The sequence below is a fragment of the Vicia villosa genome, linkage group LG5, assembly GCF_029867415.1.
Source record: "Vicia villosa cultivar HV-30 ecotype Madison, WI linkage group LG5, Vvil1.0, whole genome shotgun sequence".
Classification (NCBI taxonomy): domain Eukaryota; kingdom Viridiplantae; phylum Streptophyta; class Magnoliopsida; order Fabales; family Fabaceae; genus Vicia; species Vicia villosa.
Window position 1 is genome coordinate 159,236,231 of NC_081184.1, and position 18,244 is coordinate 159,254,474.

General features: G+C 29.3%; 1 long non-coding RNA gene across 1 annotated transcript; it reads right to left on the bottom strand.

Annotated features, from left to right (window-relative positions):
- Positions 1-11,046: 11,046 nt before the first annotated feature.
- On the bottom strand, positions 11,047-12,440 carry LOC131607965 (uncharacterized). Its single transcript, XR_009285459.1, has 3 exons — positions 12,277-12,440; positions 11,747-11,939; positions 11,047-11,422 (listed from the first exon to the last, which is right to left on the bottom strand). It is a non-coding gene; the product is annotated as an uncharacterized LOC131607965 (long non-coding RNA).
- Positions 12,441-18,244: the final 5,804 nt, after the last annotated feature.

Below are 18,244 nucleotides of genomic sequence, written 5' to 3' on the forward strand. Positions count from 1 at the left end.
CTGTCAAAACTATGAGAGAAGAATATTGGAGCTCACCGGACAACTCCAAGAAGAACAGCAGATCAACACATTCCTGGGTGCAAAGAGAAAGCGTCCATGGGAGACCTGAGGGATCATTCATTTCCTTTATTTCTGTTTTGTAAGCCCGAATGAGGCAAAGAAAAAAAAAGCAAAAAAAAAGAAATAAATTGTTTAACTAATGTTTGTTTCTCCTTTGTTTTAACAAATCTAAACTCTAAGATCCTTGAAAACATTGCATATACATTTCATTCATATACATTGCATATACATTTCATTCATATACATTGCATATACATTTCATTCATTCATACATATTGCATAAACAGGTTCACATGACGAATTTCTCATCTCCTCGCTGTTTATTTAAGTCAGAAGAGATGGAATCTAAAACAAGCATCAAGAATCTCGAAGCACAGAACGCCCAAGTTCAAGTGGCAATTCTTGAACTGGCAAAGGGGCAACAAGAACTGAAATCCCTGATGATCAAGAAGAAAAAGAAGCCCAAAGGATCTGTAGGTTTGAGCCAATTGAAAAGAAAGATCAAAATCCCAGCCAAAAAGTTCAAAAAGCCACCCATCCCTGAAATAGTCGGTGATGGTGAACAAGAAGACAATCACAGCAACCAGGGTTCTGCCAAACCCTCTCTCTCTTCTAATGAAGAAGATTATCATTCTGGAGACGAACAGGATGATGACAAATACCAGCAGTTGGAAGAACGCATGAAAGCTATGGAGATACAAAAAATACCTGGTTTAGATTTCAATGATCTGGGACTCGTCTCAGATGTTGTTATCCCTCCAAAGTTCAAAGTTCCTGTCTTTGCAAAATATGATGGAGTTTCTTGCCCAAAACTACATCTGAGGTCCTATATAAGGAAGATACAACCTCACACAACAGATAACAAATTGTGGAATCACTTCTTCCAAGAAAGTCTGTCGGGTACACAACTCGAGTGGTACTACCAACTAGAAAGTACAAAAGTCCATACCTGGGAAGATTTAGCTGCTGCTTTTTACAAACAGTATCAATACAATGCTGATCTTGCACCAACCCGTACTCAACTAAGGGGCATGTCCATGGCACCAAAAGAGAGTTTCAAAGGATATGCGCAAAAGTGGAGAGATATGGCTGGAAGGGTTCAACCACCCTTATCTGATCGCGAGCTGGTCGACATGTTCATGGGCACTTTAACTGGCCCTTTCTATAGTCATTTGCTGGGAAGCTCATCATCAGGTTTCACTGACCTGATATTGACCGGAGAACATGTCGAAAGTGGCATTCAAAATGGAAAAATTCAAATAGGCTCCTCCTCTGGTACTACAAAAAGGCCCATCAGTGGGAGAAATGAGGTCAATACAATGCAAATTCAGAAAGGTCGCAAGAATGAGCATCACCAATCTGTAGGGGCAGTTCTGATCTCCGCATCTGCGCCTCAAAAAGATCAACAGCCAAAATATACGCGTCGACCAGATGCGCCAAGAAGAAATTTCACCAGAATCAACATGCCAATCTCTCAGGCATTGCAGCATTTGCTAAAAGCAGATCTGATCACATTAAAAGATCCTCCAAAGAATGTCAACACTTCCTCTCCGAGTTATCGCCCCGATGCAACATGTGCGTATCACTCAAACTGTCCAGGACATGACGCAGATCACTGTTGGGCCCTGAAAAATAAAATACAAGATATGATAGATGCTGGGGAAATTGAGTTCGATCCTCCAGAAAGTCCAAATGTCATCACGGCACCTATGCCGAAGCATGATAAAACTGTTAATGCTATCCTGGACACTGTTTACATCTATGATGTGAACGAATTGTCAACTCCGCTCCTCGAAGTTAAAGGAAAGCTAATCCAAGCTGGTTACTTTCCAGGTTGTGACCCTGATTGCTTTTATTGCACCTACTCGCCCAACGGTTGTGAAAATCTGAGAATGGGAATTCAAAAGTGGATGGATCGCCGTATCATTATGTTTGAGAGGCTCCCTTCTATGGACGTGTTATGCGAAGTCTTTGCAAACGGGATGAGAATAGAGGATGTCTCAGTGATCTCCAGCTTACCATTCAAAATCTCTGCCAAGGCTCTGTTCAAAATTTCTGCTACACTCAAAGTAGCATCAGTAATCATTGCTAGTCCAACTCCATTTCCATACTCCTCAGACAAAGCTTTCCCGTGGGGTTACGACACTAATGTGTATGTCCATGGAGTTAAGCAGGGTACCTCGACTGAAGAGGCCACAAAGTTAATTGCTCCAACTGTGGATAATATTGTGGGTACCAGCAAGATCACGAGAAGTGGAAGAATCTTACCACACATGATCATATCTTTTTATATTTTCTATTTTTATTTAAATTTCTTTATAAAATTAATTAAAAATAGTTTTAAATATCCAAAAAATACACAAAAAATATTTTTAAGTTTCTAAAATAATATTTTATTTTCTGATATAAAAATATTTTATTTTTCTTCATAATTTAAATATTTTGTATAATTAATTACATAATATGCATATATTTATCTTTTAATTATTTTCAACCAATCAAAAATCATAAAAAAAAATTATTCTTTATATTAAATATTGTTCATATATTATAGGCTAATTTTGTACATATTTAGAATAATTTTCTCTTTAAGTTTTAATTATTTGTGTAATTATTTGTATAATTATGTATTAATTAACTTAATAAATTTCAAATCAATTTCAAAAATCCCAAAAAAATTAGTTTTGTTTTAAAATTAATTAACAAGCATTTGAACATATTTTGAACTTAATTTTTAGGTTTGAAATTTATTTCCATCTTTTTCTCATTTTAATTTAATTAATCATGCATTAATTATAATTAAAATCAATCACAAAAAAACCCAAAAACATTTCTTTTATTTTCTTGCAATTTAAATTCCTAGATAAATGTATAGGTTGTCAAATTCATGTAAATAGCGTAGTTTACATTTCCTGCACAATCGATGTAATAGCGTAGATTTACTTTCAGCATTTTACATTTCCGCATTTTAAATTCCAGCACATATAAACTGTGTGTATGCCAAAGACAAAATTGAATCGTTAGATCACTAACTTCAAAGATAAAATATTTGAATCCAAACACAATCACACTTGCACCTCTTAGGGTAATCCCTTTCTCATTCTTTTCAAAATCAAAGTCAAATTCTATTATTTCAAACGCAAAAATCGAACTTTTGTTTATATCCGGTGAAAGGATAGATTTTTAAAGGAAATAGGATAAAGACCTTATAACTCAGGGTAGACCTCCTAATTTGCTTGCTCAAATCAAAACAAACAAATCTCTCATATATCATTGTTTTTCAAAATAAAACTTTCAAAAAGACAATACTTTGTATATATCCAAACAAGGATCATTACGAAGTTAACGCTCTTTTTTCCAAAGCATCTTTTGAAAGATAAAAACACTTTGTATACATCCGCACAAGGATCATTACAAATTCAATTTACAAAGGTATTTGAAACCATATACGAGCATTTAAAAGCAATTGAAAACAAGTGAGCTAAGCAAATTAAAGAGCCCATGGATAACCATGGATACAAAGGGTGCTAACACCTTCCCTTTGTATAACCTACCCCCTTACCCAGAATTTCTTAAAGGTCTTTTTTCTGTTTCTTTTATAAACCTTTCCTTAATTGGATAAAATAAAAGGTCGGTGGCGACTCTCTGATTTTCAAACACAAAAGCAGAAACAAAAAGATTCAGTTCGCGTATCTCTCCGCGAGAGGTATGGTAAAAAACCGAGGGCCACACTATGCAAATACAAGTTTGTTCCACCAGTCGGTTCATTTTTTTCGTTTCCATTGTTGTTTTCTGTTTTCATTTAACACTTCCTTTTCATTTTTGTGTATTATTTTCATCGGGCAAAAATAGATTGCAAAACCCAATCTGAAAAAACCTCAGCAAACAATAGTGTCAAAACTAGATTTGAAGCAAACTCAGCAAACTATCACTGCAAAACAAAATCTAAAGCAAACTCGGAAAACAATCGTTGCAAAACTGGATCTGAAGCAAACTCAGAAAATAGTCATTACAAAATCAGATCTGAAGCAAACTCAACAAATAATCATTTTGGATTTTCAGTTATTGAAAATTGGTCAGTTTAATTGAGTTTTCATCACAAATATATAGAAAATTTTTAAATTATATATTAACAAGATTTATCATTAAGTATCCAGGCATTGGTATGAAATTTATGACCAAATTAATATATAATTTATTTTCTACAAATATCTCAATGTATATAATTGATATGCATTATTTTGTTTAACCATGGCTATGATTGATACGTATTATTTTCTATGAATACCAAAAATGAATTATGATCAAATTAATATATAATAATCAATTAAAATCTTTTTTTTTTCAAATTCACTTAAAACATTGGAATTTTTTAATGATTATACTATGAGTTTTTTAATCCATATATCAAATTTCTATACTCATATACTCATGTCATTATATCGGAAGATGATTTTCATTCCAAGATTTGTATTACAAATTTACATTTCAATATTTGTGTTACAAAATTTAAGTCACATAATCTCATCTCTTAATGATTACACTTTGGGTTTTTTAATCTATTTATTAAATTTTTTTATTTTTTCAAAGATTTATTTTAATTTGTTTATATTTAAAAATTAAAATTTAGTAAATAAATAACTTATAAAGAATTAAGAGAATAGTGAATCTTTAGAGAATAGTAAATAACTTATCAAGACGAAGTGCATAATTTCACTTAATTTTTCAGTTTTCCAACCTACAAAATATGTTACATATTACTCATTAATTATCTACTTAATATAAATGTAAGGTTGTAATGATGACAACCCTAGCATTTGTTTATGTGTCATCTTCACATAGCATTTGCTTATGTGTCATCTTCACATAACCTCATGCTTATGTGTCATCCTCACAAAATCCTACCTCCCAAAATTCTACCAATTAAATAAAATTATAATAATAATTAAATTTTTAATTTTTAATAGACAATAAATTAACAATATTTTATTATTTAATATTTTGTAACTCTAAAATATATTTCAATTATAAAGTATACAAAATATTAGATAAAATTTTTTTATATGTATGTAACAAATTATATATGTAACTCTCAAATATATTATATGTATGTATTTTTATGTTTATATTTTAATAATATTTTATTATTTAATATTTTGTAACTCTTAAATATATTCTAATTATAAAGTATAAAAATATTAGATAAAAAACTTTTATATATATAAAATTTATTTTAATAACTAATTATGATGAAAATAATTTTTCACTTAGTTTATAAACATCATAAGAAGATTTTATCTCTATTTTATTTAGTGACTAAGTCATATATTTAATTTTATATAATTTAAATTTTTATTATGAAGTATAACAAAATTATTTTTTATTTATTTAAGTTAGTACAATAGTTTTTAAAATTCAAATTAAAAACTTTTTTTCAAAATAAATTTATCAAATAATTTTTTTTTTTGTATTATAATAGATCATAAATAAATAGTAATAAATATATTTATTATTATTATTTTTATGTATCATAACTTAGTTCTGAATAATAATAATAATAATAATAATAATAATAATATTCATAATCATATTTTTATTACAATTTCATCTAATTCCAATTATAAATTTAATAAATAAAACTTAGAAATATATTTACATTCCATTCCAATTATTAAGGGTATCTAATAAATTAAAAATAAAACCTATAAAAAATTAAAATTAATATATATTTTTGGAATATTTTTTTTCTTATTTATAAATGTATAGTGAATTAATTTTAAGTTTTTCACAATAAAAATAATGGGCATTTAACATCATATAGTTACAAAATTGATTTCCCATCATTATATAATTATTCTTTAAACGTTAAACTTTGCATTTTATCATTATGAAATTAATTTTCTTAATAAATATTCCAAAAAAATTTTCTATCCATTTCATTTTCATAAATTAATTAATTAAGGTTACTCTTTGAATAGTCAATAAATTAATTAACGTTACTCTTTGCATAGTCATAAATAACGTCATAAAATTATTTTTCTTAATGATAATTATGGAAAGTTAATCGATAGAATTATTATAAATTGATAGGCACAAATAAAAATCAACAATAGACTCTCTCTTTCTCTCTTTAAACCGACGTTATAGCCATTCTCATGCATATACCAATAAAACTCAACAACAATCTCTCTTATTTAACCAATGTTAGATGCATTATGCATTATCACGCAAAATACTACATGATGTGTCTAGGAATTACAATTTAGAAGATAAGGTAATTTAATTTGATTTATTACTTTCTATCTTATTGCATTCTTGAAACCCAAATTCTCCTCACAAATTCCATTAATTCATGTTGATTTTATTTTTTATTAATCAACTTATTTTTCTATGATTTGTATTATTTTTAGTGTCTCAAAGAAACACGAATTTCCACTATGATTTTAATTCTAAATAAGATTAACCATGTGTGAAAGATGAAAATATTGAAATATAGATGAATTCAATAATTAAATAATTGTCATTGTGTTAGATGTATATGTTGAAAATGACTAAAAAAAACTTCATTGTTTTGTAAATAATAAAGTTAATATCATGTTCTATTTTTAATTTGTACGCCTTACTTGAGTATGTAATTGTGATTATCTATTGATATGTATTAATTATTTCAATTGCAGCTAGGTGCAAAAACAAAATGTTGGTGGGATTAAATAACACTACTTAAGGACAATGAACCGCATTTACAAAATTAGGCAGTATTATGAGACTAATGATTTTATTTTATGAATGTAATAGTATGATTTATCATATACTTTCACTATGAAATGTATTTGAGCTATTAAGAAAAAAAGTCTCATTTTAAAAAGAGTAGAGAGTAGACTATAAATTTTAATGTTCAAAGAATAGTAACACTTTTTACTATTATTGACAAAATTAATTAAAATGATTATGAAATAAATTTCATTTTTGGATAAAATAATAAATTCCATGCATTGAACTTCAATCACAATGTAATCTAATAAAAATTTCAATTACTATTACTTAAAAAAATATAAAATCATTTTTAATTATTATCAATGTAAAAAAATTTAACGTAATAAAATATATTTTAACATATAAAAATTTTATGTTAAAAATTACATAAACATATAAATAATTCACTTATTCATAAAGTTTCTAAAATATTTGTGAACTTATTTTAAAATTTAAAATTTTATTAATAATTTAATTTTATTAAAAATTTATCAAATGTATTTTATAAGTAAAGTCGCGCATCGCGCGAGCATACATCTAGTTTATTAGTAATAATTACAATGTCTCTATTTGTCATGATTACCCTATTACTCTATTTTATGAGAATAAAAATATAGATTCACTATTAATTAGCATGCTTATATATATAATATTAACTATATACACTATTAATTAAGTGTGCATATACACTATTTATTGTATTGTGTTTTTCATAATATAATATAATATAATAATTAGAAGGAGTATTTCATACCTGTTACATTTATGATTGGTTGCGATTTACTTTACACGCATGCTGTTTCTTAACTTTTCAAAATGGTGAAACTTGCCCATTATAATAAATGGCCTATTCTAATAAATTAATATTTCAAATCCTCATACTCTATATATATTTTTTAATAATGATAATAAGAGGAGTGCTAGCAACACTCTCTTTTGAACACTCTCTCAAGCACTCACTTTCTTATTGGTTGAAATATGTATAGGCTTCTTATTTTGAAAATAGGTCTCACATAAAGTAGTAGGACCCACACATGTTTCAACAAATAAAAAAGTGAGTGTTTTAGAGAGTGTTGCTAACATTTCTCATGATAATAAATTGTGTTTTTGAAATTTTGATAGCTCCATATTTTTTTTCTATAGTATATAATATACTGTAATAATTAGAAGGAATATTTCATACTGTCACATTTATGATTGGGATTTAGTTTACACGCATGAATATTTCATACTGTCACATTTATGATTGAAATTTAGTTTACACGCATTTGTTTTTTAACTTTTTAAAAAGGTCAAACTTGCATATTCCAATAAATGGCCTATTCCAATAAATTAATATTCTAACTCTAATATTCTATATATTAACTTGATTTATAGCTTTTATTATTAAGATATTAATAAGGAATTGATAACACGTTCTTTGCATCCTAGGAGGTATTGATAACACGTTTTTATATCTTCAAAAATCAATTTGATTTAATTTTAAATAATATATTATTTTATAATTTCTCATTCCATCACCGTTTTGTAAATTAGTACAATAATATTCTCTACACATATTTATCTATTTGACACTTAAATTTAGGAGACTTTCTTTCATGTTGATTTTTTACATCATAGAGATCTTTATATGATTATTTTATTTTATTTTCATGTGAAAATTAATCTATAACTATAGATAAAAGAGATAGAAATTGTTAGACAAATATATTTTTTAGATTAATTTATTCTTTAAATTTATCTATAAATATCAATCTATGTGATATGTGGATAATAATTAACAATAATATCTATTTAAATTTTTAATACAAAGTTATAAACCTTCTTTAATAATGAATCATTTGACTTTTATTTATTTATTTACCTGGATCCTTATTTTTATAAAAGGAAAAATATTGTTTATATTATTTAGATTTAATTTTTAACTAATATGTAATTGAGTAATTGAGTAAAGTGACAGTAATAATAATATGCCATCAATATTGATGGCATATCGTTATTATTGTCACTTTACATTTAACATGAGACAGTTATGATAGTTGAATACATAATTTCTTATAAAAATAAAAATTTGACGGGCCGAAACTACTTATAAAATTACATTTAACTTGAGACAATTATGATTGGGAATACATACTTTATTATAAGAACAAAAATTTGTTATTCTTTTTGCATTTTATATACATTTTTAACCATCACTATATTATATTAATTTAATACTTATAACGATATTATACGAACCGTGCGAACGCACAGGTAAATGATTTCTTAATTATTTTCTTTATTTTTCTATTAAAATATACATTTTTCGACGGGACAAAGCTACTTAATTTATATATATTTTATTTACATTTTTAACTATTACTATATTATTTATTTTCTTTATTTTTTATATGTTGATATTAAGCCATAACAGATATTTTTGAAAAAATAAATCTATTAAATATATTGAAATTTTTATTTAAAATAAGTGAAAAAGATTTCAAATGCTTATAATAAGATAGGGGTATGAGTGACAATGAACAAAATTTGGACAACAAATTTCGTACATGTTACCGAATCAAATAAATATAATCACATATATTATATTTATTTATTATTTATAACATTGTGCAATCCGTGCGAAGGCACGGGTAGATGACTACTCATAGTAGATTTCTAACGATATTGTATGATGCGCGCGAACACACGGATAAATGACTACTTAATTATATATATTTCTAACTAAATTAAATTAATATTTATATGACAATTATAATTTCAAATGTTTTTCTTTTTAATTTGCGTATCTTTTATATATATTTATTAACCATCGTTATATATTTATTTATTATTTTTATTGACTTTGCGTGACCCGTGCGAACGCACGGGTCCTTTTACTAGTAAATATATAAAGTAATAAATTTGAATATTTTCCTATCAAATTAGAGGATTATCTGATATCATTAAATAGAAGTTACACTATTTATACTTTTGTAACGAAGCAAACTAATAAAAATATATAAGTTAATAAAGCAAGTTTTTTTCTTAAAAAAATTTAATAAAAATAAATACATAATTGCTTTTATTTTTAGTGCAGGACACGTAAACATCACTCACTCAACATATAACATAACACTCTATGAGTAGTGCATAAAATGAACATAAGTCTAAACAAAGATCCACTTGATATCATATTATCTCGTCTCATTCAAACACTTAGATAAATATTTCAATGTGGTTATTTTTCATATAATTTAATGTTGATTTTGAAAAATGGGACAATATGCACTTTGCATCAAACGTTTCTCTCCTTGGATAAACCGGCACTGGAAAACATATTTGGTGGTTGATATTCTCCTCTTACATGTTCTATGTGAGGGAATAAATAAAAATGGAGGACCAAATTGATACACCCTATAAAATGAGGGACCTAGCTCATTGCAAAAGCAGCCATATAAGCACAAAACCCATCAAAGAATGCTCGAGGATCACTGTTTTTTTCAAGGTTTAACCACTCCACCACCAGAAGTAGTTACCCACAAACTCATGCTTATGACTGTTTCTTATACCCCTTGACAGAAATAAATAAGCATAACACATTTTAGTAACTATTATATTAAAGGTTTGACAATCCATGCATTATTTGCTCTACATCCTAGCCTTTCGTAGCATGTTCAAGAGATTAAACCAAATACATTTGTTCGGACCGCACCACACATAGTTGGGCGACATACATTGCACTTTGCAATCTGAACCAATACACCATACTTTCTCAAGAAGATGCAGTGTCATTGAACCTCCAAATTAGAACTTCTGCGGCAATCAAGCCGCTGGGATTAACGTCAGCTCTATAAGCAAATGGAGGCTATAGCCTGCAAACAAAAATTCAAACCAACACATTACATCTTCATGTCAGCATAATTGGACCCTCCAAATAATGTATTTTATTATGCCTTACATTTTTTTGCAAGTTAATCATGTGAATTTTGGTTTATGAAGAACTGAAATGACTTCAATAAATTTGCACCGACTATTTATCAACCTATGAGCATGTGATTCAGAGTTAGATACTTGCAACGAGGGGTTTGGAAAAGTTGAGGATCCACAATCATCTCTACAACATGACAATTTTTTATATCAGTAAACATTAAATAATTTCATGCATGAATCAAGTGGATTATAATTCTTCTAAACTTTGATTTTGTAGTAATTATTCATGACATTTATGATCAATGGCATAGCTGACTTATCAACAAAAACTAAAACATGGAACAACACTTATTGCAATTGCAAATAGACTGTCATGAAAAAGAATATATACCATAGCTTAACATTTAGTAATAAATACATAATTACCAGACATTTAGAAATTAATTGTAAACTTTGTGTAGGAATATATCACAAATTTGTGGAATGAGTTTGTGCTTTTTGGGACAACTTTTTGATAAAGTACACTTTCCTTGCCTCCAATTTGATTTTCTGCACAGAGAGAGGTGAAGCAGAGAGAGAATTTAGAAAATGAGATCATTTTCTCAAATTGTCGTTGCCTCTAATACGTCATTGATTAGCTCTTATAGTTGATATGTTCGTTCAAAAGCACACTTCGTTCCCAATATTCTTAAACTCCCTACATAATATCATATCAAGAGAGTTGTGATAAAAATCCCTACAAATGTGCCTTTGCAAATTAGAAAAAACCAGCATCACATGATAAGAAATATCATTTAACTACACAAATAAGTAAAAAGGTAAACAATTATAGCAGATATCATTTTTTAAGAAGAATCATCGAAGAATTCTATTAAAACTCACAGAACATAGTTTTAGTTGTTTCATGACAAACTTTCAACAGAATTGAACCCAAAATGAGTTTAACCTCTAATAGACAAAAAAATCAAACAGCTTCAAAGCAAGGAAAAGTTAATTACAAAGAAACTAAATTCAGGCTCACCCATGTAACGATGGAACACACAGCATGTGTAGACCCTTGTTTTGGTTTGGTTTACTTGTTTCCTTAGATTAACTGAGGGAAAACATGAGTCAATGCCAACCTTCAACGCCTACCTTTGTCCTTACTATACTTCTCAACAACATTTTTGCCCAAGATATCAATTTTAGTTCCACCACAAAATCTGTTTTGATATCTGTAAGCATCAAAACAGATCCAAAATCATCCTCCATTATGAAAATGAGAAAATATGCTTAACTTATGATAATATAAACGACTCCAACTTTTCTGATGTTGGCTATGAATTCATCACAAAACAATACAATTCAAGTATCAATTCAAGTATCAACATAATAATACATGTCTTACTTAAACTTTAATGATGCAAAGCAAAAACTGTGTTTATCGACAACAATACCATACTCAGATATTTTGGTCCTTAACTCAGACAATGATAGAAAAAGTTGAAAACTATCCACATAAAAATAAGCTGCGGACAGTGAGAAATACAAATAAAAGTATATCAAACATACGATAGTTTAGTCTGGCAGCACTCAAAGTATCTTCAATACTCTTGAGTTTTTCATTTCCTAAATTGCATTTGTTCCTAGTTATGCCTTGCTAACATAGTTTGAGACATGAGAAAACTGCGCCATCTCAATGCTGACAAGAATTGTACTCTGCAAAACATATGTAATAAAATTTGGAGCAACTATTAGTGTAAATATTACTTATACTATAAATATTTTTTATGTAATGATAAATGTGACAGTAATAGATTCAATTTCTTTTCTTGTCAAAAAGAAAGATCAATTGATAAAAACATTAATTTTAAAAATCTGATTAGTTAAAATAAAAAATTAATCTAATACACTATAAAATAATATCTAAAAGAAATGATAAAATGTATAATACATATAACAATTGGTTAATAATCTGAGTAAAAAAATTATTCAATGTTAACTTATATTTTAAGTGTAGGAAGGGAAGTGATAGACAACCAAGAGATAGCTTTAAAAAAAAAAATAGAACAGCCTATTAATAATAGTTAGACAGTTATTGATAAACACCTAAGAGATAACTTTTGATAGACAGCAAATAGATACTTTTAAGAAAAATAAGGCAGCATATTAATAATAGTTAGACAGTTATAGTGACTATAATTACTTTTACTTTTAATTTTGAAAATTGTGCAGAGAAGAAGTTAGATAGCTATAGTTAGGGGTGTCAAAACTGGCCGCCCGCCCCGCCCGCCGCCTGCCCCGCCTTATGCCCGCCAAGTAAAATGGGCATCAAAATCATGCCCGTCCCGCCAAGGTGGCGGGTTGGCGGGCGGCGGGCTTACCCGCCTATTTTTATTTATATTTTTTTAATAGATTAATATGCTTTTTTTACCTTTTAATTAAACTTTTCACTTATTTTTTAAAACAATTTTTTATAAAAGTAATTTTTTAGCAAATTTACTCTAAAAATTATTACATATATTTATAAATAAATGTATAAAATAAACCATCAAGAATTGCAATTACTAGAATTAACTAAAAAAAAAGTGAATTTTAGAGGAGGAACGGGTTTTGGCGAGCGACGGGCTTTGGCGGGGCGGGTATGGCGGGCGACGGGCTTTGGCGGGGCGGGCTTTGGCGAGCGGCGAGCCTAAAATCCCAACACAACCCGCCAATTTTTGGCGGGTGCGCGGGCGGCCCGGCGGGCCCCGACCCGTTTTGCCACCCCTAGCTATAGTTAGAACCTCCTAATGTTCAAAATTAATATTTCTTCAATCCAAATTACATTTTTAGGTATTTTTAGTATGCAAGGAAATAGATTAATATTTTAATTTTTTATTTAAAAATATTTGTTCAAAATTAAAAAATAATTATTTCAAATAAGAAAGAGAAGATATTTGTTATTTAAAACAAAAATATATGTTGGTTAAATACAAAAAAAAATACAAAATAGAGCACTAAATGTATAAGTAATTTAATCTTCCATAGCATCTAATTTAAATAATCTAATCTGCAAACATTTTAAACTTATTTATCTTCAACACCTTAATAGCAGCTATAACAATTAGATGAAAAAACTTAATAGCACAGTAGTTTATACAGATTTCAATAGTAATTATTAAAAATTAATATTATTTAAACAACATTAATGATATTAATCTCTACTTTCTATATATTCATTGATTTTCTATAATCATTTTCTCTGTTAGATAAAAAAATCTATACAGATTTCTTTCACTATTTATTGATCAAAATGTAAAAATAAATTTTCAAAATCAAAACTCTAATTTCCATTCTCACAAGTTACAACCTTTCATCCCAGAATTTTGTAATCTTCTGCAACAAACAAACTCAGATCTGAGAGGAAAACTACGAATCAAACAAAAACCCAGATTTGGATTTAGAAGAAGTAGAAAAACCTAGTAACAACAAAAAAACCCATATCTGGGAGAAAAAAAGAAAAAGTTAAAATGACAAATCCTTTAATATGGTAGTAGAAGAAGAAGCTCACCTTATAACAAATTAGCTTATAAAAAAAAGAGAAAATGTTAACAATGAAAAACAGAATCATGAAAACACAATTAAAAACAAAAAACCTGATAAGAAATCGGAAAAAAAAAATAGAGAATGCTCATGGAGAAAAAAATAATAGTGAAAATAAATGACTATGGAGAGATAATGCTTTTTACCTAACTCAGATTTGAGATTTGTGACTTAAATGCATTCTTATCTCCTAAATAAGCTCAAAACTATGTAAATCCTAAAATGAAGATTTTACAACAGAGATGGTTTCATAATGTTAAATAAACAACAAAACATAAGAGTTAAGAAATCTATTTTAAACACCGTAAAAGAACAAAAACAAACAACAATCTTTAGATAATAAGAGACAAATCAAATGTATATAAAAGAATAAACTTTCTTACTACTTTTGGGGCAAGTTTGATTCCCGTCCAAAAAACCTCCAAAAAAAACTGTCCAAAAATCAATCAAGAAAAGTTTGAATCAAAAACACAAAAACCATTTCGAATCCGACAACCACTACACTCACAAACATTTTTTCGCCGCTTCGGATCTGCCACCGCAATAACAACACACCGTCTAAATCATTTTCGTAAACCATGTTGGAAGAAAGAATTAAAAGAGTATGTGAAGAATATGAAGAAATAATAGGAAGAGGAAAAAAGAAGATGATATTGAAGGGAGAAAAAGAGAGTGCGATAATGTTATTGGTAAGAAAGATTTGTGTTTCATCCAAAATCTTTTGATTTGAAAGGTTGACAAATGTTGAGTATCTTTTTAGATAAAATTTAATTGGAAAAGTATAAAAATTAAATGATATTTTATTTTGGCATGAGGTTCATGAAGTGAGTTCAAATGTGTTATTTTGTAAACCAAAACAGAAAAAGTAAGAAAAACAATGAGATCATCCACGTGGAAGTTTGTGAGAGCAAAAGGATATTTTTGATATTTAAAGAACATTAAATTTTCTTATATTGTAGATTCCTCATGTGATTCTTCGCTTTTAAAATTCAGTTGATAAATATATAAAAGCGAAAGAGATAAATTTTAAGGGGTGTGGTTAACACTAGATGAAAATCAGTGAATAGTACACTGGAGACCGTCCACACTCCACACCCGTAGATAGGCACCATACTCGAAGTCACACACATTGCATACTCTTGTCTCTTAATTCACTCTATGACGCTCTTGTAGCAACCTGCCTAAAAATTTAAGATTTAGAGTCGCCACCTATTCTGAAGGGCGAATAGGAAACCCTACGCAATATAGAGATCAGGGTAAGATACTATATTCAGGTCGAGGGAAGGTGTTAGGCACCCTCAACCCTTTCCTATGGCTTTGAATCTAAGGTAATAGTTTTATGGCTAGATTATTAAGGTTTATAGCTAAGGAAATGAATAGGAGGAAAATTGAGATTTTGAGGGAAGGGGACTCGCCTTGTTGCCAAGTGCCTACGTATCTCCTTATGGAGAATCAGAGTCAACGTAGTTCGGGCACAGGGTTGTACGCCATAGAGTTTGATTTGAATGGTTTGAAGGCTTTTTGAATGGCCTATCGTAGTTTGAATTTGATTTGAAAGGCATTTTGAATTACCTAGGATAAAGATCCGTAGTGTCGTGGTTTAGTGTGTTTTAGTTGTTTGGACGTACAACCCTGATTTGATATGGCACTATTAACCGCAACGATCAATAGATTCGATCGCCATAGTTAACAGATTAGTAGAGGATTGCTGGCAATTCTAATCGATTGATTCGATTATCACTTTTAGCAAATTGATGTATTTTAATTATTAATTTATTAATTTATCGTTACCCCTCATAACCGATAGTTTCGATTACAAATAATAACGAATTGATAAGGGGAAATATGCTAATCATCATAACCAATAAGATGGTTAAAACCATTTAGCAAAATAAATTTATTTGAATTTTAATCTATAGGATTTGATTAATTAAATTAATCGATTATTAACCATCGCGAGCAATAAATTTAGTCGGAACGAATAATAAATTAAATCCTAATATCTTTGATACTTTGGGCAAATGGGATGGAGCAAACCCTAATATCTTAATGTATTTATAAGGGTTTTTTATTATAATTAAAATTAATTAGATTAATTAATCGGATTAATCGAGAAAATAATCGGGAAGATAATTTTAACTTAATCATTTTTCTAATTATGTATTCTAATCCTAATTTAAATAAATAAATTAAACTAAATACAATTTACTATCATTTGATTTAAATAATTAAATAATAATAAAATAAAGGCTAAGAGAACCTGGCTCCAATCTGGTGTTGTTGCCTTTGAATGCCCATGGTAAGCCTTGCAATCCTGGTACGTTAGATTGGAATCATAGGAGATCTAAGGGCTATAAACCGAGGGTGCACCAGAGAGATTCCTTGATATCCCATACCAGATTTCTGATCGAACACAAAGTGGAAATAGTTGAAAAAATAAATTTGTCACCAGCAAGGGTCGAACCCACGCTGTGACACTCCATTTGCGTGTGTTTCCACTAGGATGAAATGCTGCATTTGTTTGATAGTTAACTTAAAAACAACAAATAGGAAATAAAGAAACACATAGGGAATTCAACTCAAACAGTCAACGTGGGCCAGGGGTGCCTTCGCACGCAGCCAATCAGAGTAAGGGGAGATCCTTTGAAACTTTGACTAGCCAACAAGGGCCTGCCACGCGCGCCAGGAGAGAGAACCTCCGTCGACTGCCCAATCAAAACCGAGCACCTGCGGTCCACCTTTCAGCATCTACTGTTCATCTTCTCCTTCATCATTACCGGCGGATTCCGCCATGGAATCTTCTGCGAATTTACCTGCAACAAAACCTTCGAAACCTAAAACCATCAAAAAATGCTATTAGCGAAAACGAAACCAACCCAGATCCATGTAAAATGGTCTCCTGAATCCATTGGTACGGTCTGTTTGTCCTAAAAAGGTCTGTAACTACGAAACCGAAGCAAGAGTTGCATCATGCCCTAGCCATGGCATGTCACGCTATGGGCACCAAACTTCCATGCCAACGATCCATTCCTCTCCTAAATCATGTTAGGAACTCATGCAAGCAAGTAGTTTACGTGGAAACATGATTATAACAAAGATATAAAAATTTCAAATAGGGATGAAGGTGATGATTACCATACGTTCTTTCTGGTCATTAGAGGGCATACGTTTTGATCTCTACTTACTCCTTACCCTCTCAGGAGAAGATTGAAACGATCCTTTTGGTTTGAAAGTGACTGCACCTTCCTCGAATATTTTGCACCTCTCTTGAATATTTACACCTTGAAACCCTAATGCTCTCTCCTTCTTTTTTCGGCCAATCCTCCTCCCCTATGCACAAAGTCTTTCTTTTTTTATATTAGTCTTGTTAGGTTTTTTTTCTATACCTAATGGGCCTATTGCCCAACTAAGTTAATGAATAATCATAATAATAATAATACTACTAATAAAATTAATAAAACCTAAAAATAAAAACCTAATAAAAATAATAATAATATTAATAAAAGCTAATTAAAAAAAATCCTAATATTAACAACAATTAACAATGTTAAATACAAATAGTTAGTCATGTTAAAATAAATAATAATCAAAATGTTAGTAAAAACCCTGAAATACCCCCAAAAATGATAAAATCCTTGTGTTAATTGTGCCCAAGCGCTTGGGTCCCAAAATACCTGTTATCCACACCTTTATTCCAATTTATAGGAGAATGATGCTTTGAATAGTCCCTTGAACCTTGAATTATTGAGGATGAAATGCGGAGGGCAAATTTTGGGGTATGACAGCTCTCACTTTTCATTTTAAAGGGAAAGAAAACCAACTACTGACTAAGAATTATATATTTTTTTATATAGTAGAATCGTGTCGAGCACAGCGGAACAAGATGAAGATGGAAGAAGAGAGAGAAAATTGTCACAAACTTTTAGTCAATTGAAAAAACGGTTGCAAGAAAGAT